General features: G+C 39.4%; 2 protein-coding genes across 8 annotated transcripts in view; one reads left to right on the forward strand and one right to left on the reverse strand.

Annotated features, from left to right (window-relative positions):
• The window catches only part of LOC135199279 (gastrula zinc finger protein XlCGF17.1-like), a 365,386-nt gene that overhangs the window by 92,142 nt on the left and 248,194 nt on the right, over nt 1–25,050 (forward strand). The window lies entirely within an intron of this gene.
• LOC135199280 (zinc finger protein 436-like) overlaps nt 1–25,050 on the reverse strand; it is a 534,458-nt gene that overhangs the window by 19,420 nt on the left and 489,988 nt on the right. For 4 of the 7 annotated variants that reach the window (XR_010311015.1, XM_064227179.1, XM_064227178.1 and 1 more), the window contains exon 2: nt 1,220–1,354. The exons of 2 other annotated variants lie outside the window; for them this stretch is intronic. The gene's annotated coding sequence lies outside the window, so the exon portion shown is untranslated. Of the gene's footprint in view, nt 1–1,219; nt 1,355–21,583; nt 21,748–25,050 lie in introns of those variants that run through there. One more of the 7 variants, XR_010311016.1, reaches the window with a different exon arrangement.

Genomic DNA, 25,050 nt, shown 5'->3' on the forward strand with positions numbered 1-25,050 from the left:
AGGGAGTCGCGGGAGAGCTTTCCGACGACTTCCTGGCAGACCTTCGCTTCCCCTACCCCCGCCACAGCAGTGAAAAGTAATATGAAAATGAACAGAATACTGCCCTTGCGATTCACTTCATAGAAACTTAAAGGTGAAAAGATCAATTCCCGGTAAGAGCGGAAACTTGATCCAAATAATATGATGCTATCATAAAATATATATGAAAATGAAACAGAATACTGCACTTGCGATTTCACTTTCACAGAAAATAATCGTAAGGATCAATTCCCGGTAAGAGCGAAAATTGATCCAAATTAAATTTTATGCAAATAAATAAATGAAAATGAAAAGAATACTGCAATTGCGAATCCACTTTCATTGCATTCTATCATACAAAATAAAAGGCTCGTGCCGAGCGCAATCACGCTCTCGGTAACGAATGCACAGAGGGCAAAAATATAATGAAAAGAGTACTTACATTTTTTCATTACACACTTTCGCCCAAAATACATGACGCGGCGCGAGCGCCCGCCCTCGGCACCGAGACATAATTCAAGGGTTTCAATTCATGAAAAGAGAGGAAATCGCCGCATCTACGGCGATAGCTCCATGTTGGTTCATAATTAAGTAATGAAAATGAAAACAGTGTACTTACAGTTTCTTTTTCAAGTCAAACAAACCATTAGTAGAAAACACAATATAAACAAAGCATACGACGAAGAAGCGGGCAGAGAGCGATGACGAAACAACGTCCTTCACACCCGTGGCCGAAAGCAAAAGTGATTTGTTTACCTCCCAGTCGTTCGGCGCGCGACTGTCGGACAAGCAGTTAACTACCGTTCTCCCCTTGTTCGAAGCTTATGACCGTTCCAGCTGCCGCTAGCTACTTCCTATTGTTAAAGGACCAATGGTTTGTATTACGTATCGGAACAATAGGGATATTTACATTTGTGCTTGTCATGTGGACTGCTTCTTTAGCTGCTTTATCAGCCTCCTCTTTGTTTCCTTTAATCCCTACATGGGCAGGGATCCAACGTATTTGGAGAACTGGCGGTACTCTCATATAACAGTAGAACATTCATATCCTTGTGGGAACAAATGATTTTGTTTTTTCAATTCTGGTGCCAAGAGAGCCAAGTCTAAACAGTTAGAAAGTTTCCAACCTCAAGAGTTAAGCTTCATATCATACATGAACGGCAGTACTCATAAATTTACAAATAATCTTTCAAATGCTTACATAAAAATAAAATGGACAGCGATCCTAATGCGTTTCCAACAAGACCAAGAAATACACTTCAATCTTGATGATCAAGTACTTCTACACTTTCTGAGGAACTCTCACCAAGTCTGCATTTGATGCGTCACGACTTATCTGCAAGATAAATAAATTGGTCATCATGATGAGCAGGAAATGTTTTAGGATTACATTAGTATAAAGGCCTTAATTTTTTCCCAAGTAACAATCAATATACAACATCCTACACACTAAAGCAAATGTGTCCGTAAGTCTCAAGTTCAAGCATCGCTCACGCTGTCAGAGATAAAATATCTACGTATGTGGACGGAAAAATTTATTTGTAGCCATTTAATTTTTGACGTTGTTATGTGACTATGTAAGTGTTTACATAATAAAAATATGGAATGTTAGTCCATATATATAAAAGTCTAAAACTAAAGAGGTCAACCAGATTGCTTGCAGGAATGTGATCAGACTAGAGACGCTAAAGATGACGTATACAATAAGTATGTAGGCTAAGATAACATGCCGTCACCTGTAGTCATTCAATTGTTTATAAACCTTAGTCCAAGCTCCCTGCTTGAGACAACTACCGCGACCTATCAATTCAAACGGCCTACGTGGATCTGTAGCGTGTCTCATTTTGATTGTGTGTTCGTATGAAATTATGTCATTTGTATGTATGTTCATATGTTCGAACTACTGTCTGTTCCTTCATAACTTGTAACGAGATGGTAGACAGGAGAACAGAGTTAGCTATCGTCATTAGAAGACCTGTACCTCTTTACCTAAGCTTTATCATGTAGAGAGATAGAATTAGCCATCATCATTGGCAGAAGCGATCAAGTTATCGTCATTAGAAGACTTGTCAATCATATCTGATCTTCACCATGTAAAACTTCAGAAGAAATATATATATTTTTATACTTCGTGTTTTCTACAAGAACCTCTCACCGAATCATCTACAAGAACCTCCTCACCTAATCAACATGAGTTTAACCACATCGTCGTCATAAACAAGAAGATAATCCTGACTTCGTAAGTGATCTACACACCCCAAGACATCCCATTGAAGATGGAAGTGCAATACCAACCGACTTAGCGTAAGATTATCGCAAGTCTAACATAACCTCATAGGGCGCCTTATTATACAAAGGCAACAGCCCTAAAAGTGGTGGCATGCGTACAGAAGAACTCTACAACTTCTCCGAAGAAAAAAAAAAAATCAGAATAATGAAGTATCATATAAGAACTCTTCAACGACGACGAAAGCAACAATTCTTCAAGCAACTTAGTATCATCGTTTAGTGAATAACTTCAAGAAACAAAACCGACGTGTCCTTTTCCTACGCCAACGCAGCTTTGTCTCTCATTAGAATCATTCAAGAAAACATCGTTAGTGAGCGTTTCCGGCACTTCAGAAACAAAACCCGAACGCGTCTGCAGCATCGGATCTTTCAAGGGCTCGAATCATCGAAAACAACGCGCACGGGGGAAAACTGAAGCCAAACCAGGTCATCCGCTAAATAGAGAAGGAGGACAAGGCCGTGTGTCGTTATCGGAACACCGTGACTTCCACAAAAGCAAGCTAAGTACAATTTTTATCATTTGGAGTAACTTTGAGTGTTTCCTTTACAGGTCGAATTTCGTTATTCCTGTGGCTGAAGTTACGAGACATTCTTAATCTTACTTTTTTACAGAAATTATCTACATCATTGAGATTTTCGCTACTGCGAGTTTTTTTATCTTTGAGTGTCTGTTTCCAGAAGTTCTACTGAAATATCATAATCATATACTATGTTAATTTTATCATTTTGGGTGATTATTAATCCCTTACGTAACAAATCATATTAAACAGTGAATATGCGTTTACGCAGTGGACGTCTGTATTTATACAGATGCATAGATAGGGTCATTAGGCACCGTAGTGGTTAGAAAAACACACAAAAAACAAGTGGAACACCCGTACAAACCTATATAAATTAGAGGTAACACTATTTCGGTTCATGACAATAAATGCTCCTTTGCAAGGTCCCGATCGCAGTTTTAGCCTTGAGTTTTTTGAGTTATATTAAATATCGAACCTCAATGCCTCAACTTAACTTTAAAAATATGGCTGGATTGCAAGGAAAAAACATGTCTGTTAAAAACTTTCATCAGGCTAAATGCGCTGACCAGGATCCTCGCTATTTCAAATTTTAGCAAAGAATGAAGTACAAACAGTTAATATTGAATGCAGTAGTGATAACTTGTCTTAATAGTAATCGCTCAGTTCCTAATAGTTTTCGTGATTCATTGCTTTATACGTAACCAGCAACATAATGCTAAAAACACACAATACGTTGCCGATGGTAATAAAGAGAAGGATCCTAATTATTACAAAAAGAAATAGAAACAGTAGCCCGTTCAGAATCAAACAAGCAACTCGGTGACTGTGCACCTAGTCAAGCGTCAAGGTTAGTTAAATCTGCCGAGTGTTTCAAAGCATAGCAAATTCCACACAATAAGCGACTCTAGACAGAGTGGGGAAAAGCGATGTTGGTTCATACATGCCAATATCTTTTGAATTAAAAAGGATTTTCCTATGAAAACACACACGACCGTATAAAAGTAATCAGAGCATGTTTTCGTTTTTTTTTAATACGTAAGTTATTATAAGTAGTGTGGATAAAGCCCGACTGTACGCGCCGTAAAAATTAGAATATCTTGTTTATTCCTTTAGTACACGTAATATCCTGTATTTACGGACTCACCGTCTGTTGTTCGAACTTCCCTAATGAGAAGAAAAGTCCGGATAAGCGAGCGTTACAGATACCTCTATAGTTATAAAAACATTGATCTGTATCTAGTGTAATTGTAAGATTCATCTAGGGGTATACAAAATATTATCTTACATCCTGCAAAATAAGGCGTCTTTGTTATCAAATGAAAATCCTATCAGACCTCAAACATATTGAAATCCGTTTGAACAAAAAGAGACAGTTAATCAAATAATAACTTATATAGAGGAACTATACATTTGTCTCATAAATCGTAACATTGTTCAAATGACCCAACAGAATTCTCCCACAACCGCAGTCGCACTTGCACGCAAAATCTCGAGAAGCATGCACCCTCGAATGTCTTAGTGCGTGTAAAAAAGACTTTGCTGGGAAATGAAATTTTAATCCTTCCCGACACTCTGAAATATAATGATTTCCGCGAACAAAGCCCTAGACACGGTTGACTAGCAGCAACAAGTTAAATCTAGTGATCCACAAACGTATCATATCGTGGATACGGAAGTTATAAAATATCGCATTTTTATTGTTGCTAATTTTTTAATCCCCCCAACCAGTCGTAGATGAATCTCTCTGATAATCTATCTAAAGTAATATCCTAAAGTCCATTCAAGCAGAGGTGATTCAGCAGAAAAAATTTTTTTTTCTATTTATCTGAATACCAGGAAGTTTCTCCACTAGCGAGTGATCTCTGGGAGAAAAACAGATGTCATTGAAAACTAATACGGTCTAAGGACAAACATAAAGCTATATACGTACCTTCGTGTAGAACCCCATTGAAATTTCAAAATGGAGATAAATGACGCAAGTCGAAAAATGTGTAATAGGAGTCATTAGGAAATCAAATAAGCCCATATAATTTTTCCCTCAAACGTCATGCCATAAAAGATCGGACTTGGCGTATCTGCGTAGATTTCTGTCGCTTTAAACAAGGAAACGACTCCCGATAGTTTCCAGTGCCATGTACGACGACATCTTATCTCTGTTAGGTTAGAATAAATTTTCACCAGCTTGGACTTACTTAAAAGCTTTTACCAGATACCATTACCTAAGTGATTGTACCTCATATACCGTTTTCAGCACACTCAGGGGACATTATCAATTTTTACGTATGCCTCCGGCTTACGTTGCGCCCCAATTACAATATAGTGTTTGGAGACTTTTAGGGGATACCCACATGCTTATATGGTTGGTCTTATAATCTTTTCTAATACCTTAGAAGTACATTCACATAAAGTAGAGCTAGTGCTACAGAGACAAAGACAAATAATCTCAGAGTAAAATATCTAAATGTGAGTTTTTTTAAAAACCGAACATGTTATCTAGGTTTTGATGTCTAGTCCAAGGTCTTAAAGTAGTTCCATGGTAAGGTGTCGTCTATTCATAACTTTCCGGTACTTATTAACGTAAAAGGGGATACAGCACTTTTTGCGCTGTAGTGGGTATTACAATCGTATGCAAATATGTAACTCTTCAATCATGACAGCTCCTTTAACAGATCTTACGAAGAAAGAGCGTAGATTGATTATGGTCTAAAAAGCATCAACAGGCGTTCGATATCTTAAAAGAGGGAATAATGCAGCTTATCTAACTTAAAAATCCCTGATTTAAATAAGGAATTTTTTTTTATTGCAACAGACGCCTCAGACCAAGGGGTAAGAGGGATACTACTTCAGCAATATGATAAAACAGTTCTTTCCTATAGCTTTTTTATTCATGTAAACTAAAGCCCTCTGAAAGTAAATATACAGTAATAGGCAAGGAAGGGCTAGGTATCTTTAACTCACTAGTATATTTTAAGTTCATAATCTATGGCTATCCTGATAAAATCCTTACTGACCATGAGTCATTTACCGAGTTTTTTCAAAGGCTTTAATCACAGTCCAAAAGGAACTCGGTGACAAATGATCATTCAGGTCTTTTGGAGCCAAGATAAGATATCTACCTGGGAAAGCAAATATCATAGCTGACGCATTATCCCGCAATCCCGCACCATACAGCAAAGAACCATTAATTGGACTAAAAGATATAGAAACATCCGTGCCTATTGTTTAAAACCGTATCTAAACAAGAAAATTCCTTAAACCCAAGAGATCGCGAGCATTGAATATCTGGGTTGGAGCGCAGAACTGTTACAACTGAACAAAGCAAGAGTCAACAGACATAACCCCAAACAATAAACACTTCGAACGGAAACAGAGTCAGCAGCAATAAACACCAAACAATAAACACTTCGAGCAGAAAACCCTAAAGCAAAAGTATATTTAAAGTATGTGTATCAGAATAATGTAATCAAATGTAATATTATATTGTAGGTCCGTGACGAGGAAAACCGAAGAACACAGCAGATGACTAACGACCAGGTAGTAGTAATAATCTCTTTCATACCAATCGTCATAAACTGGTTGCATTCCGTCATCCAGGGTTCCCTACTATGTCACAGAAAGCCAAATCACTATTTTACTGGCCTACAATGCTTACAGATATAAAAGCACATAACTAATTGTAACACGTGTCATGAAAACAAGGGACACACTAAGACACCTGTCAGTTAAGGGCCATATCCTGTGCCAAATCAATCCTTGAAAGAAAATACGTAGAATTTATTAACAGAATTACGAGTCTGACAGAGGGAATAAACACTTCTTAGTGTCAATAGTTCCTTGACACGTTATATAGAATTAATAGCACTAAAAACAAACACGCAATTGAGTGCGTTAGGAATATTTATGAGTGCTAAATCAGTAAACATGGAATTCAACACATAATCATCTGTGACTCGAGTGGTGTAAATCAATAATAATCTCCTTACCATGTTGTGTGAATTCCTTTCATTAAGAAAACCAATAATATATTTTATCACCCGAAGTCATCGGTTTGGTAGAATAACGGATAATTAAATAGGAAGTGTCAATGTCTTACGAGTTACAACTCGTGATATTGGATCTGAACTGGATTATAGCGGTTCTCGCGGTTTTAAATACCTTTATCATTTATATCTTGTATCTATAGAATAGATGCCGCAAATAGCCTTATACGGTACGCCGCTAGAACACTTTTCCACATATTCAAGCCAACCATTAATTTATCAAATACTATATAAAAAATATATAAATAAATAAATATAAAAAATAAAATAAATATGGATACAAGTGGAGTCATATAATACACTCCGTAAGAAGTCGGAAGGGTTACAAATTATAATAAAAAAGGAATCACGATAAAATCAAATAAGCAAAACGTAACCATAGGTTAATTAAATATCCAAATATATATGCTTAAAGATTTGAACTCAAAACTTAACGCTTTAGTAATGCCAATAAGCTAAAAAGTTCAAACACATATCCAAAACCTACTGACATATTGTCTGTCCCGGTGATTTATATTCGTAGTCAATGAAAAAAAATAATAATAATAATAATAAATAAATAAATAAAATAAAATAAAGAGATTTTAAAGTCAGGAGTCTAGAAGTGAAAATGTTATCTATGGAATAATCCTATATGAATCTTATACAGGGCTAATAATATATAGTAGAACTTGTATGGAAACCTTTTTCATTAGTTTGAATAAGGAATATTTAATTTAACATAATTACAATTATGCAGATTTCCAACATGAAACTAATATATTGTTCAATTTTGGTACTGTTTTTTTTTTCAGACATTCTTCTCATGTGGGTCAAGTATTAAAAAAAAAAACAAAAAAATTTATCCTAAAGTCGTATCTCTTACAGCAAGTAACGTAACTCTCAAGCTGGTGACGACGTCATCAGTCTAGAATCTAGAAGTCTGTCGCGTTTGCCGTATCAGCATTGATTCCTTTAACCTCAAATATCTGCTTGCACAGGCTTCATCTCGCGCTTGCAAAGCAGATTGACTGGAGAAAGGAATGCTTAGCCCGAACTTCTCATGGGCAAGGCAGACGTGTCCTATCCGTATGCGCAATAACAAAATAAGCAAATAGAATTTCTATAACACAAAATGAATTAATTTTTTCTGAACCTCTTAGTCATTTAGAGTATCAAGATATGTATATGAAATATTTACTTGCAACATTAGCCTATTACAATTCAAGTAAAAAACTTCATGGGAAAAATGTCACATTTCTTGAAAAACCCAAAGTTTATTTAGAAATTAGTTACATAGTGGGTTTTTTCGTTGCACCTCCTACCTATTAATAAAGTTTTTAAAATTAACCTCAGAGGATGCGCGCGCGAGAAAATTGAATATGAAACTTTTGTTAGGGCACATAGGATCAGATTTTATCACAACTTAATTTCAGTTAGCATAGAGAAATACAGAATCATGATTAATCTTCTCTTTGACTCTTATGTTGCCTGGCAAATCTTACAAATAGCTCCGTTTTCCACTTCTTTGGTCTAGTAATTTACTACCAGTAATATCGAATTTTCTTTGAGATTCGTAATGATATCTATTTATTTTTTATAATATTATGGATATTTTTACAGTCATCATAGACCTGGATAGGTTCACTCATTGTTAATGCCATGGATAAAAAATTTGTACAGCTCTCTTTTGAATTCCAAAATATCAGCGAATTCATGTTGGGTTAAGTCTGGTCTAAATGGCTCTCTCCCCTCCCCTGTATTTGGATGTCGTCTGAATTTACTTTGCCCTTGTGACAAGTATAATTTCACTTGCAGGCTGATTAATGGAAACCTGTTACAGTATCCTGCAGTACTAGAGTTTCACATCGCAACTTCAAAAAATCGTTCGTCGCTGCGGACGACGGCGGTCGAGTAACAACCGTCTACAATGTGAAAGGAATAAGCACCATCATGGACTTCTTCGACCGACACCCTATCCCGTCGTTAATCTCGTTTTAATGCGGAACGCTCCGGCGGCTGTCGGAATCGACTACAAAAGGGACATACTTCCGACAAATTACGACCCGAAGGATAGTCAACTCTACTTTGCTGGCGAAGGACTCGTGTTGGGGATGATTTTTTTTTCATCGCGAACGGAATCGTGTAGCTTAGGATGCAGAGAATAAGTATGAGCGCAAAATAGAACGTTGGACCCGCCCAGGCAAATTTTCCCCTTGTTTTAACCATTGAAAAAGGCCGTTTCATTTGGCTATAGGTGGTTGTCTGGAAACTGTGTAATGGACGAAAAGTTGTTCGACAACGCCAGTTAAATGTGAAGTATTATAACCTCGTCATGTATCCTATATATATAAGGTATCACGTATCCTATATATATTAAAGTATCATGTATCCTTATATAATGATCAAAATAAATATAGAATCGAAATATATTTTTGCGTGTACGCACTAGGAATCTATATATAAATGATCATAAATAACGAATGAAATAGATCGCAAATATATCTTTGCGTGTACGCAATAGGAATCTATTTAAAGTGCACATATATTAATCATAATTATATGAATCCATATACATATGTATAAACAAATCAGGTAGCCTATAATCAATCTGTTACCTTTTATCTTACCAATATCTGCAGTTATATATGAGTTAGTATATGGATTAATGAATCAGATATATAACAGTTAGCATAAAAATCAACGAATCAATCAGCATAAACATTAATAATTTTATCAATTCATATATGAAATTTTTTATCAGTTAAAATATTATTTTTATCATGTTAATCTTCATTCTATGCAATTGTCAGAGTACATTAGTATTTTCTGTAGCATATGTATCTTAATGAGATGAAGTGAAAAAAAACTGTATCATTATATATCACGTGATCACTATTATTTACCAATATCATTGTTTTATATTTTATTACTTGAATCAATTCATGTACACCATGAATTTTTATTTACTCATATATATATATATATATATATATATATATATATATATATATATATATATATATATACACATAGTGTCTGTATCACACTCCTATAGTCAAATGCAAGTCAGTTTGAGTAATATTCAGTAGTTGGTTTTGGTAGCTGACCGAGCTGATGTAAGTGTTTACATAATAAAAATATGGAATGTAAGTCCATATATATAAAAGTCTAAAAACTAAAGAGGTCAACCAGATTGCTTGCAGGAATGTGATCAGACTAGAGACGCTAAAGATGACGTATACAATAAGTATGTAGGCTAAGATAACATGCCGTCACCTGTAGTCATTCAATTGTTTTTATAACCTTAGTCCAGCTCCCTGCCTTGAGACAACTACCGCGACCTATAATTCAAACGGCCTACGTGATCTGTAGCGTGTCTCATTTTGATTGTGTGTTCGTATGAAACTATGTCATTTGTATGTATGTTCATATGTTCGAACTACTGTCTGTTCCTTCATAACTTGTAACAGAGATGGTAGACAAGAGATTAGAGTTAGCTATCGTCATTAGAAGACCTGTACCTCTTTACCTAAGCTTTATCATGTAGAGAGATAGAATTAGCCATCATCATTGGCAGAAGCGATCAAGCTATCGTCATTAGAAGACTTGTACAATCATATCTGATCTTCACCATGTAAAACTTCAGAAGAATATATATATTTTTATACTTCGTGTTTTCTACAAGAACCTCCTCACCGAATCATCTACAAGAACCTCCTCACCTAATCAACATGAGTTTAACACATCGTCGTCATAAACAAGAAGATAATCCTGACTTCGTAAGTGATCTACAAACCCCAAGACACTCCATTGAAGATGGAAGTGCAATACCAACCGACTTAGCGTAAGATTATCGCAAGTCTAACATAACCTCATAGGGCGCCTTATTATACAAGGCAACAGCCCTAAAAACTATAGGTCTCCCTGAAACCTGTTTAACTTGCTCTCTATTTCAGACCATCTTTGAGGACTATTGATCATTCCTATAAAGGAATCTCAAGCAGTGTGTTATGGCTGAACATGAAGTCTGCGTATAGGCAGGGAAGTACGGTGCTGGACCCAAAGAGCAACATTTCTCAGAATCACAACTTTTGAAAGTAAATTGTTATTATCCTAATATACAAACCTGAGGTCCTTTACAATAGGAGTTTACTTACAGTGAAGCTGGAACATGGTCGTTAGAACTCTTGAACAAGGTGGTTAGGCGAGAAGACCCGACTGCCTGAATGTAACATTCCATTTTGCCTTTCGGCCCAGGTTTTCAGATTGAGGGTTGGAATGAGGTGGAAATTAGTGTAAAGAACCTCAGGTTTGCATAATTAGGAAAATACAATTTTCTTTTAAAAACTGTGATTTGTTCCTACACAATACACAAACCCTCGGTCCTTTACATAAGGAAGACTCACTTATTGGAGAGAGGAATCTGAGCGAGTGTCTTTAAACTTACTGGAGTTCAGTACAAACCTTGGCTACTCCTCCTGGTCGAAAAAGCGAGGAGGAGTGCCCCCTGACAAATTGATTGGAGTATAAGAACTGCAAGATCAACAATCAGACTTCTGGGCCTTTCTGAACAAGTGAGGAATTGTAACTCATACAAAAAGGCTGGGAAGAATATAAAGGAGTCGGATGCATTAAGGCAAAGATCTGAGAAGGGTTTGCCTTATTGCCTGTCTCCATCTCCCATTGCTAGGAGTGGGAATGCTTCTATAATTCTGACAGGAAAATTAGAAAGGAAGCTCGATGTGTAGACTTACCACATTAGACGCCAGTCCAGCAAGTCTAGTTTCGAGTCTCATTCTCATCCGAAGGACAAGAAGTAGAAAAATGAGGAAGAATGAAAGGGAGAGGCCAGTCACTCTCAAATCCTTCCCACCTCTAGAACCGCACACCATAGGTGAGATGCAACTTTGTCCTAAAGGAGCCAGTAAGAAAACACACTTGTTGAGCCATCCACCATATGTCCAAGAAAAAAAGGTTCCAGAGACTTGTGGGCAAAGACCTGGAGGAAGAAAGACATAAATGTTGTCCTGGTGAGACTACGTCTCTCTTCCAGTCTGACATATTCTTCAGAGTGTGAGGAAAGGTCTAATTCACAGGAGCTGTGCGCTCTCGAAAACATACAGAAGATGCTATAGCTGCTGGAGAGAAGACATGTCGCTGTCTTCTCCTTGGCAAGTCAGTACTGGCGGAAGGTTATCAACATCTTTGTCACAGAATGTAGTCTTCAGAAGGTACAGTAACACGCTGATAGAGCAAGGTAATGACTGATCTGTACCATCAATTTGAGAGTTCAAGGCTCACAGGCTCATAAAGGTCTCAGACCTGTCAACAGATGCCAAATGATTCGGAGTTCACTACAACAACTGAGACAGAGTCGGACTAGATACCCACCTTTTGAAGGGTGATAATGAAGAAGATCCATGCAAATCGTCTAACCCCCTTCGCCAATGCCGAATAGAGACAAGATGCGGTCTTGAAAAACAAAACTATGTCTAATGATCGCTCAAGGGCACGAGGCCTCAACGAGAGTCGAATGCCGTCTAAGAGACCTGAGGTTTCCCGTGATGGCAAGAAGAGAAAAGTTTTCTTATTAGTAGTTTGAAAGACTGGAGTAAATGTGGATGTACGTCTTTCATAATCGAATTGGAGAGAAGTAACTATAGCGATTCTGACCAGAGAAAGTCCTGTTGATGAAACCAACCAGCGAAGACGGCTGCTCCAATCCCTGGCTATTTCCGTTGCTGCTTGGTGAGATAGCCTATGATTGCAAGGAAAGTTGGAGAGTCTTTCATCCATAAAGACAGGATTGTACTGCCTGAGGAACCGTTCTTGAATCACTGGTACTGAAGGTTGGGTCAGGAGGAACTCCTCTCATAGTCTGGGAAGCAGAGTTGCCAGGTTGGGCAGCAGGTAGTTTTTCCATTAATTATTTTCAATTTGGGTGAACGATCATTGTTGAACTCCTCACAAATTAAAAAATTGGTAAAAATTGTAAGAAGACCAAATTATCATGTTTGTCTGAAAAAGTCATTCTGAGTCATTGATGTGGCCCACAGATCAGGCGCGTGAAGAGCAGAAGACCTATAAACTTCTGTTTTACGAGGTTAACAGGAAGGTGATAAGGAGTCTACTGAGACATAGCTGTCTGATGATTCTCACAAGGAACATGTGTGAAATCACAAGACAGTAACCAACCCTAAACGAGAGTCAAATGCCGCCCAGAGACCTTAGGTTTCTGGATGGCCAGACAGAGGTTCATCATTAATAGTTAACCCTCCACTGAGCAGAAACATTACTAAGATGAACGATTTCTTTGTGAGAAAGCAGTACCTTGCCCCTCACTTGACTCAGGGGGCCGAGTTGCTTGCCTGTATATTTCAACTTGAAATGTGTTTGGCTGGTAGAGCTATTCTGTGCACAACAGTTACCCTAGAGCACCTACATGTAACCACAACAGGAGGGAAATTAAACCCTTTTGTTTGATGGTCATGCCACTACTGTGGTGTTGTTGCTTAACAACACTACTTGGTACCTCAAAATCAAATCCCAAAAGGTTGCCTTGAGTTCCAGGATATGATGAGGAGGTATCTAAAGTCTCTGTAACACACCTGAAGGCAATGGTCCTGCAGGTATGCACCTATTACTCAGTCCTTGCATCTGATATAGATGCACGGCATGAGAAAAATATACATGTAAATTCAAAGGCCCCTGTTGATTGAGCACCAGCCGAATCCCTTCCTCATCATTTAGAGAGAGAAAAGATTAAGGACTGTTAGCAGACCTCCTTCATTCTCTAATGAAGAGAACGAAAGCGAAGCTATTTCGAAGGGAGGCTTTTATGGTGAAAACACGAAACAAGAATACAGGAGAGGCAGAAGGTCTATGGAAGACTAATGAGCACCCGGGGAAGAAAAAGCAGGTACTTCTTCTGAAGGATACCTACTACCAGGTCCTGCCTATGGTTGCAACTCAGTCCAAGTCCATGGACTCTAAAGACAACTCTTGTTTCAGGTACCAATAGTAGGAGAGCGCCTGACCGTTCTTCTATGCCATTCCTTCTTCCTTCTTCTCAATTAGTAATTAGTTTGAAAAAGAAACAAGTACGTGCACTCTCTCACATGGGGAAGAAGAATGCTGGCCATATCACATTCATCCTTTGCAGCCTGGGACTCAAGGCTTTGCCAGGAGGACAAGGCAGGCTCCCTGGCACGTTCCTTTCAGCAGTATCTATCGATCCCTAAGAGAGAGAGGCAGAACGCAAAAAGGGTTCGTCCTAAGGGTTGAGATGACTTCGGTGCTGAGCATGGGGAAGAAATCTCATAGGGGGCTGCTTGAAAGGAAACTAGTGGTGTCCTCCAAGCTTGCTGTCTCTTGTTACGAGAGGAATACCCTTTGTGGGGCAACAAAAAAACAGCGCAAGACAAGAGATGGTAAGGAAGAATCGTTCCTGTCATGGCAGCAGAGGGGAAGTGAGCTCATTGGGAGTCTCAAAACTTGGAATGAACTTGTCCAGAGAAAAAGTATTTATCGAGTCGAGAACGCTCTCACAAGCAGGAATGCTGTGCCTGTACAAAAACCCTTGTTCCTCCTGGAAGAGCAAGGGTGGGGCCTTGATCACAGGGGAAACTGCGGTCCTATTCCCAAGATCAGTGTGCTGACGAATCAGCTGAAAGAAAATCGAGGGTATTCATATCACAAAGAAAAACCTTGAGTATTCCCGAGGTACAACAACTCCCAATTTCTTCTCCTTGAAGGGAGACTCGACAGGACTCCGTGAAAAATTTTTCTTGACTCTCAAGGGTATGATGAGACGATCCAAGGATCGATCCTAAGACTAACTAACCTTTGTAGCTGAATTACAAAAAGAGACAAACTCATCAGAATTCTCTCTGTCTGTCTCACGCCTCTTGGAACAACCGAGGGGGCCAAAGAGGCCAGGTACGGAGAAAGGCATTCCTACCCGTCCTGCTACAAGAACCAGCAGTAGGGGTAGACCAGGGGCGATAATCGCTTGTGATGACTGCCACCCTGGGAAGAAGGGTGCTCATGCCATGGCAAAGCACCAACCCTGAGTAGAGGAAAATTTTTTTGGATGGGGCCAAGCACTCGATTCGGATGAACCAAGTGAACCGAGCAAGTCACAAGACATGGCTACGAGCAGTACTCGTCTGCTAAGAAAAATTAATCGCTTTCCTCCCAATGCACTAGTATCCTTTGAGGCCGAAGCTCCTCGAGAAGAAGTTCAAAAGGGGGATACTGTGTCTGCTATTCTACACGCTTAGACCCTACGGTATAAGACATGAAGATGGAACCTGACTGAACACTTACGAAGTGCTGTCAGGCAGTGCCGAAACAACCTAAGTGTCTTGGCACTTATTTTATTGTCCTAAACCAGACTGAAGAGCAAACTCCCCAGTACAGGTAGTGTTCAAGTTACAATAATTCTCTTATGATAATCAGATTTATGATGGGGTTAGCAATTAATACCAAAACAACTAAATTTTGAAAATACGTATTTTAAATTTTGTGCACAATGTGCGCAGGCAGCAACATACTATGGTGTATATGTTGATCCGAGAGTGAGAGGCTGGTGTAGGTGCAGCCAACGACCTCACTTGCTCTCGCTCTGAACCAAGTAAGATTAGGTCAGTGTTCGTTTGTGATTTTTGTGCGTTTTTTAAGTAAACTAAAAAAAAAAAACTATGTCTGACAAACAACCAAATAGGTCTTCTGCTGGTAGTGCAAAAAAGAAAGAGGCAGTCCATCACTTTGGAGCACAAACTGAAGATAATTAACCAGCGTGAAGGTGGAAAGGCAGTCATGGTTATCGCACGTGACAAACCTTTATCCCAATCAATGTATCCACCAACCATAAGGAAAAGAAACGTGTAATGAATGCTGTAAAGGTATCTGCTTCTGTTCATTCAATGGTTATATCAAAGAAGAGGATAGGGCCTTTGGAAGAAATGGAGTAGTTACTGGTCACGTGGATGGAGGCCAAATACAAAAGCGTATGCCACTCACCCTCTTGACCATATAGACAAAGGCTTGCATGCTTTTTGAAGAACTAAAGAAAAAGTATGATGATAACCACAATAAAGTTTTGCAGCAAGTGCTGGATGGTTTCGTTGTTTCAAGAACCGCCATAATTTTTGCAGTGTGAAAATTAGAGGTGAAGCAGAAAGCGCTGATGCCAATGGAGCCGCTAAGTTTAAGGATGCTTTACACAAGATTGTCATTGATGAAGGGTACTTGCCAAAGCATTGGAAGTGTATGCCTCAGCAGTCCTACATCCACAAAGAAGCAACAACGATGGCCAGGTTTAAGGCATACAAGGATTGATTGACTCTTCTGCTTGGGGGAAATGTTGCTGGGTATAAAACTTATGCCCTTTATGATTTATCTCTCAGAAAATCCGAGGGCATTAAAAAGCATCAACAAGCATACACTTCCTGTGCATTACCATCATAATAAAAAAGTGTGGATGACTGCAATGCTGTTCGAAGACCGGTTCGTTCATTGCTTCATTCCAGAAATGAAAGATTATTGTAGGAAAAATAACATCCCCTTCAAAATTCTTCTGATTCTCGACAATGCTCCTGGCCACCCTCAGCACATCGGAGATATTAACAAGAATGTAAAAGTTGTGTTTCTGCCACCAAACACAACTTCTCTCATACAACCCATAGATCAGGGTGCTGTGGCTACGTTCAAGGCATATTATCTTCAGTACACATTTGCTCAGAATGTTCAGGCTACAGTTAATGAGGAGAAAGATCTCGGAACTTTCTGGAAAGAATTTAGTGTTCTGAACTCCATTATGAACATTGGAAGGGCGTGGAAGGAGGTAAAGAAAGAGTGTATGAATGGGGTCTGGAAAAATCTGCTAAAAGTGTATGTGAACTTATTTAAAGGTTTCGATCAGAATAAAGAAGAAGTGGTAATCAATAAAAAAGATCTTGATACTTGGGAAAAGTTTAGATTTAGAAATTGATGAGGAAGATATCCAAGAACTTATAGATGTGCAAGATGTACAGCTAATGGTAGAGGATTTAACTGCAACTTGAGAAGAGAAAAAAAAGATCAGAAAAGGAAGAAGAAATAAAAGAAAAGCCGGAGCAAATGTTCACAAAAAAAAAAAAAAAAAAAAAAAAAAAAAAAAAAAAAACTGGCAGAGGCATTTGCTTTGAATTTCGAACAAGGACTGAAACTTTTAAGTGAAATTAGACGGGGACAAGGAATGGTTTGCTAAAGTTCAGAGGGCACATCAAGACCAAAGTTGCATGTTATCGATTAATTTATGAAGAGCAAAAAAAATGCACTGTGAAACCTACAATGGATTATTTCTTCAAGAGAACGACTCCAGTGCCTTCAGCTTCACCCAGCCCTACCCCCTCACTTGAGACTCAATCCTCTATTTCTCATAATAGTTATTTCCTTGAAACACCTGAACTAACAGAAGAAGAAATTCTATCTGAAGAGGAGTGAATTGATGATCCTGCAGCTTTATCATCCTCCTCCTCCTCCTCTTCTGATTGTTAGGTTATACGTAGCCATGAACAGCTTGACACCTTTCACATATGCCAACGACAGACTGAATCTTGGTGAGTACCCTTTACACTACAGTCTGATTCTCGTTACTTATATTAAATTTCTTTTTGTACTTAATTATCATAAGTCAATCTACACTGAACCTGCAGAATTAGCTGATATTGATAATTATTATACTGTATATGTGTAGAATATAATACACTGTAGGCTAGGCTACGTATATGACTACTATACCATAGTGTAATGCTAGCTAACTCTTGTAGTGTTATTGAATTTCTCTGTACTGAGTTATCATAAGTCAATCTGCACTGAACCACCAGAATTAGCTGATATTAATATTTACTATACCGTATAGGTATAGGTATAGGTATACTGTGTAGTGTACGCTAGTCCACCAAATATGTGTAGATGGTACCGATTACCTTAGTGTAGGCTAGGCTATATTCGAGATATGATTTTTTCAACTTACAATGGGTTTTTTCAGAACCTAACCCCAACTTGATTAGGAGAATACCTGTAATACTGTTATAATGCTGAAGTAAGACCGAATCTGATTCTATTCTCATTCTCGTTCAATTACATTTTGTACTGAATTATCATACGATCTGATTCTCGTTCGTGTCAATATGCACTGAACCAAGAGAATTAGCTGATAATAATTACCTACCGTATATGTATAGAGTCAAATTGAGAACCTGATTATCAGAATTCCCACCACCGCAAGATGAAGGAAATTTATCCACAGAAGGAAGAACCTTCGAAGACGAAGGAGCACTATTCAATATTTCAGAACCCAACAACCCAAAATCACCTCTGAACGACCAACCACAGACTTAGAAACCTTCAGTTGTAAAGAACTCAAAGCAAGAAATAAAACCTCACACTAGAAACTACAACAGAATCCAAACCCAAAGTAACCTGCACTTCTCTTCCTGAACACTATGTAACCTAACATCCCTACTCGTCTGTATTTGACCTAAACTTACATCAACCCCAGAACTTATACCTTGGGGGAAGAGGAAAACTGCTGCCAACACTGCCTCCTCTGTGCCGGGGTCCCAGCAGATCCTACCTTAGAGGCTTGTGGTCTCCATGACCCCTGGCACCTATTAGTGCTGGCTCTAGAGCAGGCATGAGGGCTGAAAAGAAAAAGAGTGACTAGCATCACTTAAACTACTATTACTACCACTACCTTTAATCTCAGTTAGCTTATTCCTTAAATTAGTAAATAAGTTAGACATGCTGGATGACAATCTGTCTTCTAATTCCATAAATAGCTCCGACTCTAGTACTTTCTTATCTATTGCTTGTGTTTCTACACCTGCGTTACACTTGCTCTTAGAAGCTAGATTTCCTATGTTTTAACTAATCCTCCATTTGTTCTAATGACCAATCTCTACACTCCTCACACCTCTGCCTGACGCTGCAATGAACCTTCCTACAAGTAATACATATGGAATGTCTGTTATGTTTGAGGGTAATCACCCTCCACTTGCATGTAGAGCAGGACCGATGAGCTCCGATATCTCCCCAGCAGCTTGCTTGGAGGGTGCGGCAAACAAAGCAGATGTAGAAGCGTTGGCCGACGGCACTTCTTTATGTAGCTTGTCCATCTCAAGTCCAGTCCACAACCGAGCAAAACTAGGAACGTAGTCGTAATACAATGTCAAGGTCCAGAATTCCAAGGCCAAATATACATGTGGGGGTCAGGCTAAAGACCAAAAAAGTTCGCATGTTGCAGGACACATCCTAACAGCACCGTGAACTGAAAACAACTGAGGTTGTCGGCCTCTAGCATCCAGTATTTGCAGCAGCGTTGCCAACGGAACCTCAGGTAACTCGTTTGACTAGATTTTACCTGCGGCGTTGGTAGTGCTGACAGTTAAATTACCCACTTTGTGGGTGAATCTATGGGGATATAGTTTGGGCTGGTCAATGACCAGGGCTTATTCAGGTGTTCAGGGAGCATATTGCAATATGAATATTATTTCTTCATTACTATGACACCATGAGAACTACCCATATCTAACAGTTAGAGAGTTTGTAACCTCACAAGTCATGCATTACACTGACATGATCTACACAAAAAAAAATTGAGATTACTGCTCACATATACGTGAGCAGTACTCACAGTATAAGTCTAAGAAGGTTCCCTAACAAGACCAAGAAATGAACTTCCTTTCTGACAAGTACTTCAATATCACAAAATTATCTGCAAGGTAAACAAACTGATCATTACAAATATACAATATGTGTATTAGACTTAGATTAGTCTTTTGTTATTCTCAATACAGTGGAACCCCCGTCTTCGCGTTCTCCAGATTTCTGGACTCACACATTCGCGGATTTCTTTCTGGAACATTTCCCCTCATTATTCGCGGAAATTTGCCTATTCACTGTATTTTTCTATGAGAAATATCCACAAATTCCTGGTTTATTTTATCAATTTCATCATAAAATGCACTTTTTGTGATAAAACTATTTTCTGGGCTCTTGGGTCGAGCTCAACCCGCACACACCTCTAACGGGGTACAAATATAGCGAAACCTATCCAGGGTTAAAACTAGCGAAATCACACTTAACATTTATACAATCAAGTACGTATTGTGCCACTTTTAAACACAACTTTGTTAATTTACAAGAAAGTATTTAAATTGCATATCTTCTACCGGTCAAGTGTAATGGCAATGAAGATATTGATAGCTCAATCAGCCGAGATTTTGAGAATGCAAACAATAACGAATGCAGATGGCATACAATGACAATGCTTATATTAGGGGTAAAACAAAATTTAATTTTTTCGTTTATTTTTCAAATTTTCATTTTTCGCCAGAAAATATTTATGTTTAGGCTTATAGACCTTTTTGGTTTTTAGAAATGGTAATTGCTGTAATTAATTGTTTTGTTTACAGTATCAAAAGTTATACCACTAATGATTCACTTGAATAACCTACGGATTTTACCATTATTAGGTTACAAATATTTTGTTTACAGTGTCGATAGTTTGTCGATAGTTGTGACTGTAGCCAACTATTGATACAACTATTAACACTTCAACGGTTAGCCTATCATTAAAAATCCAGCATTTTAAGGTTGTCACAGAATGCCTCTTACATTATGATTTTCAATAATCTTCAGTTCAATTGCGGTTCTTACCGTTTTCCTCACCAAATGAGCATGGGAACAACACCTATTCGTGGTGACTCACTGAACCACTTTTGTTTACAAAAATCATATGATTCTTTGGGTCAGTTTCCAGATTTTTGGTTGAGCTCAGATGCAACATTTACTCAAGATTTTCTGTTGAAATCCGATTATTTCGAGTTCTAATGCGATCGAGGTCTGGGTCTCTGCTGTATATATACATTAATTCAAAGTAATAAAAGAAAGATCCCACCGGAAAATTGTGATTAACGGCTAGTCACCAAAAGCTCAAAAATATATATCTTCATTGGAAGACGACTGAAAGCAAAGTGGAGTGTTTACCTCCGGGTAGGCGGGCCTACTCACTTGCCACATAGTGATTACTGCCTAACCACCTGTTCAAGAATTTAACAGCTGTATTCCAGTTTACACTGAAAGTAACTTCTAATGCAAAGGACCGAGGGTTTGTATATCGCATGTACAGGTAGTTTCAAGATACAATAATTTGTCTTACGATAGTCTGACTAATACGATAATATTTTGAAAATTAAGTTTTCATAATAAAACTAATATTGTAATACTTACCTGAACACCTGAATTAGCCCTGGTCACTGACCAGCCTGAACTATATCCCCACAGATTTACCCACAAAGTGGGTATATAATTTTAACTGTCAGCGTTACCAACGCTGCAGGTAAAATCTAGTCAAATGAGTTACCTGTGTTACCGTTGGCAACGCTGCTGCAAATACCGGCCAGCAGAGGCCTGCCTCCTCAATTGAATCATTCACTATCAGACTGAAGTGGGGAGGAGGGAAGGAATCATTCAGGTGTTCAAGTAAGTATTACAATATTAGTTTTAATACGAAAACTTCATACAATACACTCCCTGAACACACTGAATTTGCCCGATTAACAAAATTTTAATGGAGGTGGAATCAATCTAATTCAGCCTGACTTGCCCAAGGAGTATACGCTGGTAACTCATTACAACATGATATTTTAATAATAAAAAAAATTATGTTTTATTCATACTTACCAAGCAATTATTCAGCTGTAGGATTCCCACGCCCGGCAGACTAACTTTCAAATTTCCCAGTGGCGCTGCCATCTTTAGTGCAGGTAACTAGTTACCGCCCACCTTCGGTAAACGGGTATGACGTCAGCGCACCTCTTCAAATGGATTATGGCCACCAGCTCCACCTGTAGGGAGGAGGGAGGGCTCGAATCAAATAATTGTTTGGTAAGTATGAATAAAACATAATTTTATCATTAAAATATCATTTTTATTCAGTCTTACCAAGCAATTATTCAGTTGATTCCAAATTGAAAGGTGGAGGGTAGTGGAGATAACACATTCTGAGAAATTGATTCATCAGGAGGGTTACATGATAAGCATAGAACTTTTATGCCTGTCATACCATACCTAGTAAGCGAGCTGCTGCAGGAGAGTACTGCCTCTGGTTGGCGCTCTGCTTACTTAATAGAGAGAGAGGTAGTTGGACCATGCATCTCCTCTACAAGTGGGAAGTTCCTTACAGTCGTGGGCTTACCGCTGACTGAACAAGAAACGAATAAAATACAAAATGCCCTTGCTCTGGGCGAGAACCAGATATATAAATAACGCATAGAAAGTTACCTACACCAACAACTATAAAAACATCCACAATACCTTCAGTGTCCATACGACTGGAAGGTACTCCAGGTACTGCGTACCTCCAGACTTCCCAAAACTCAACAACCTTGATACAAGGCAAAAATTAGAGGGAACTAGCTCCCTCTATGTTGCATCCCCAACACCATGCCAGCAACAGATAAAGGACCCAGAGTACTGCAGTTTCCAAACACTGACTTCGATCTCCAGAAAGTCGATTGCAGAATGCTGACAAAGATAGGTTATTGCGGAATGCAAGTGAGGTGGCTACCGCTCTAAGTTTGTGCGCTTTAACCTTCAACAGGGCAAGTGACTCTCGTCTACCATGGAGTGAGCCTCAGTGATTAAGGATCTGACAAAGAAGGACAATGCGTTCTTTGACATCAGATGTGAAGGGTTCCTCACCGAGCACCATAAACGTTGTGAGAGACCCTTCATCTTCTCAGTCCTCTTCAGATAGCAGCTTAATGCCCTCAGTGGGCATAGAATTCTTTCCTCTTCCTCCGGTCCGATAATATATGAAATATTCTTGATGATGATAGAGCGGGGCCAGGGATCCGATGGACATTCGTTCTAAGCCAAAAGATTCAGGGCCCTGGAACAAACCGCATTCCCGTGTGTGAAACCTACTCTCTTGATAATGCATTTCACTGAAGCCAGAGCGAAAAGGAAGAGAGTCTTCTTCGTCAAGTTCTTCAGAGAAGACGAGAGAATAGGTTCAAAGGGAGGTCCAGAGAGAAATTTCAGGACTACATCTAGGTTCCAAGACACCGTGTCCCTTGGAATCTTCGATATCTCAAAAGACCTCATAAGGTCTGTCAGATCGGTGTTTGTCGAAAGTTCCAGTCCCCTATGTTTGAACATCGAACTGAGCATCGCCCTATATCCTCTAATCGTGGAAGGGGATAACTTCTTTGTCGACCTCAGGAAAAGAAGGAAGTCCACAATCTGGCTTACAGTGGTCTCAGAAGAAGAGACTTTAGCTTGCTTGCACCATCTTCTGAATACGCTCCATTTAGATTGGTATAGGTTGTTAGAAGAAGAGCGTCTGCATCTTGCAATCGCTTCTGCCACTCTCCTTGAAAAGCCTTTTGCTCTGACGAGACTCCTTACAGTCTGAATCCTGTCAACTGAAGTGCGGACAATCCTTGATGGAATTCGTGGAATTGAGGTTGTCTGAGCAGCGACTTCTTTTGAGAAAGTAGCCTCAGATAATCCACCAACACTTTTGACCTATGTAATGGGGAAAACCGTGGAATCTGGTTGTGACTTTCTGCATCAGTTCGCTTTCAGGTAAAACTGAAGAGGTCTCGAGTGTAACCTCCCTAGTTTGACAAATTTTTCTACAGAGGACAACGTCCCCAGTAGGCTCATCCACTGCAGGAATGATTGAACCGTCGCCAGACACGATTTCACCCTTTTCAGGGCCAGAAAAGCCCGAAAATTCAGAGTCTATAGTCATCCCCAAATAGAGAATCCTCTGAGAAGGGATGACTTGGGACTTCAACATATTCACAATCATGCCCAACTTCTACGTCAGGCAGAGAGTTCTCTGTAGATCCGTTGCACACTGTTCCTCCGACGGCGCTTGGAGAAGCCAATTGTCCAAATACATCGAGATGTTGACGCCCATCAGATGTAACCATTTCACCATGGGGCTTAGAACCATGGTGAAAACTTGAAGAGTTGTAGAAAGGCCACAGCACAGAGCCCGAAACTGAAAAATCTTGCCTCGAAACATGAAGCGGAGATAATTCCTTGAGTCCCGATGAATTGGGACATGGAAGTAGGTATCCTGCATATCGAGGGATACCAACCAATCCCCTTGACTGAGAGCTGCCAGCACCGAACTCTGAGTCTCCATCTTGAACCTGGTTTTTAGCACGAACCAGTTCAACACACTCATGTCCAACACGGGTCTCCACCGGCCCCCAATGCTTTGGGAACCACAAACAGCCTCTTGTAAAAGCCTTTGATGAGTCATGGACTTCCTCGATGACTTCCTTGCGAGCCAAGGAGATTACTTCTTGCTCGAAAGCCAAGAAACTTCTCCGAGCCTACGGAGTACGCTGTTGATCTGATGGGAATCTTGGTTAAGGGAGGCCTTTCCACGAAAGGGATAGCGTAGCCCAGGCGTAAGACTTCCATCACCCAGGCTTCTGCACTTCTGCTCTTCCATTCCTCCCAAAACATGTGCAGTCTGGCGCCTATAGGTGTGCGAAGGGAAGGAACATCATTTCCTCTCGGTCTTGACTGTTGCTCTAGAAGAGGATTTGGTGGGAGTCGAAGGTTTGAATGTGGTCTCGTAAAAGGGCACGACTTTCCCCCTCGAAAAGGCTGCTTCTGTAACAGAGACTTGGAAGGAGGAGCCGCAGACACAACAGGTTTAGGCCGTTCGTGGACGAGCCTGTAAATCTGTCGTCAACTTATTCTCTAGATCTGACAGAATATTCTGAACTCTCTTTTGAGGAAACAAATGAGACTTGTTAAAAGGAGCAAAAAGAAGGGCTGACTTCTGCACAGTGGTGACTCCTTTGGTAGTAAAGGAGCACCAGCTCACGTTTCTTCAACATGCCCATAGCGAACAATGAAGCTACTTCATCCGCTCCATCTCTGATGGCCTGGTCTGACCAGGAAAGCACTCCCAACCAGTCCTCTCGCAGATCCTCGGAAAGAGAGTGGCAGTCTTCAAGCTTCCTTGCTAAAGCTCCTATCAACTAGCCCAAGAAACTTAAGATCTCAATGACTTTAAAAAGATTACGAACCATGTGGTCTATTTCGGACAAAGCAAAGAACATCTTTGCCGCAGAGAAGGCTGCTCTCCTGTTCACATCCACTAAGGCAGAAAAGTC

This window comes from Macrobrachium nipponense, chromosome 25 (genome assembly GCF_015104395.2).
Source record: "Macrobrachium nipponense isolate FS-2020 chromosome 25, ASM1510439v2, whole genome shotgun sequence".
NCBI classification, from domain to species: Eukaryota; Metazoa; Arthropoda; class Malacostraca; order Decapoda; family Palaemonidae; genus Macrobrachium; species Macrobrachium nipponense.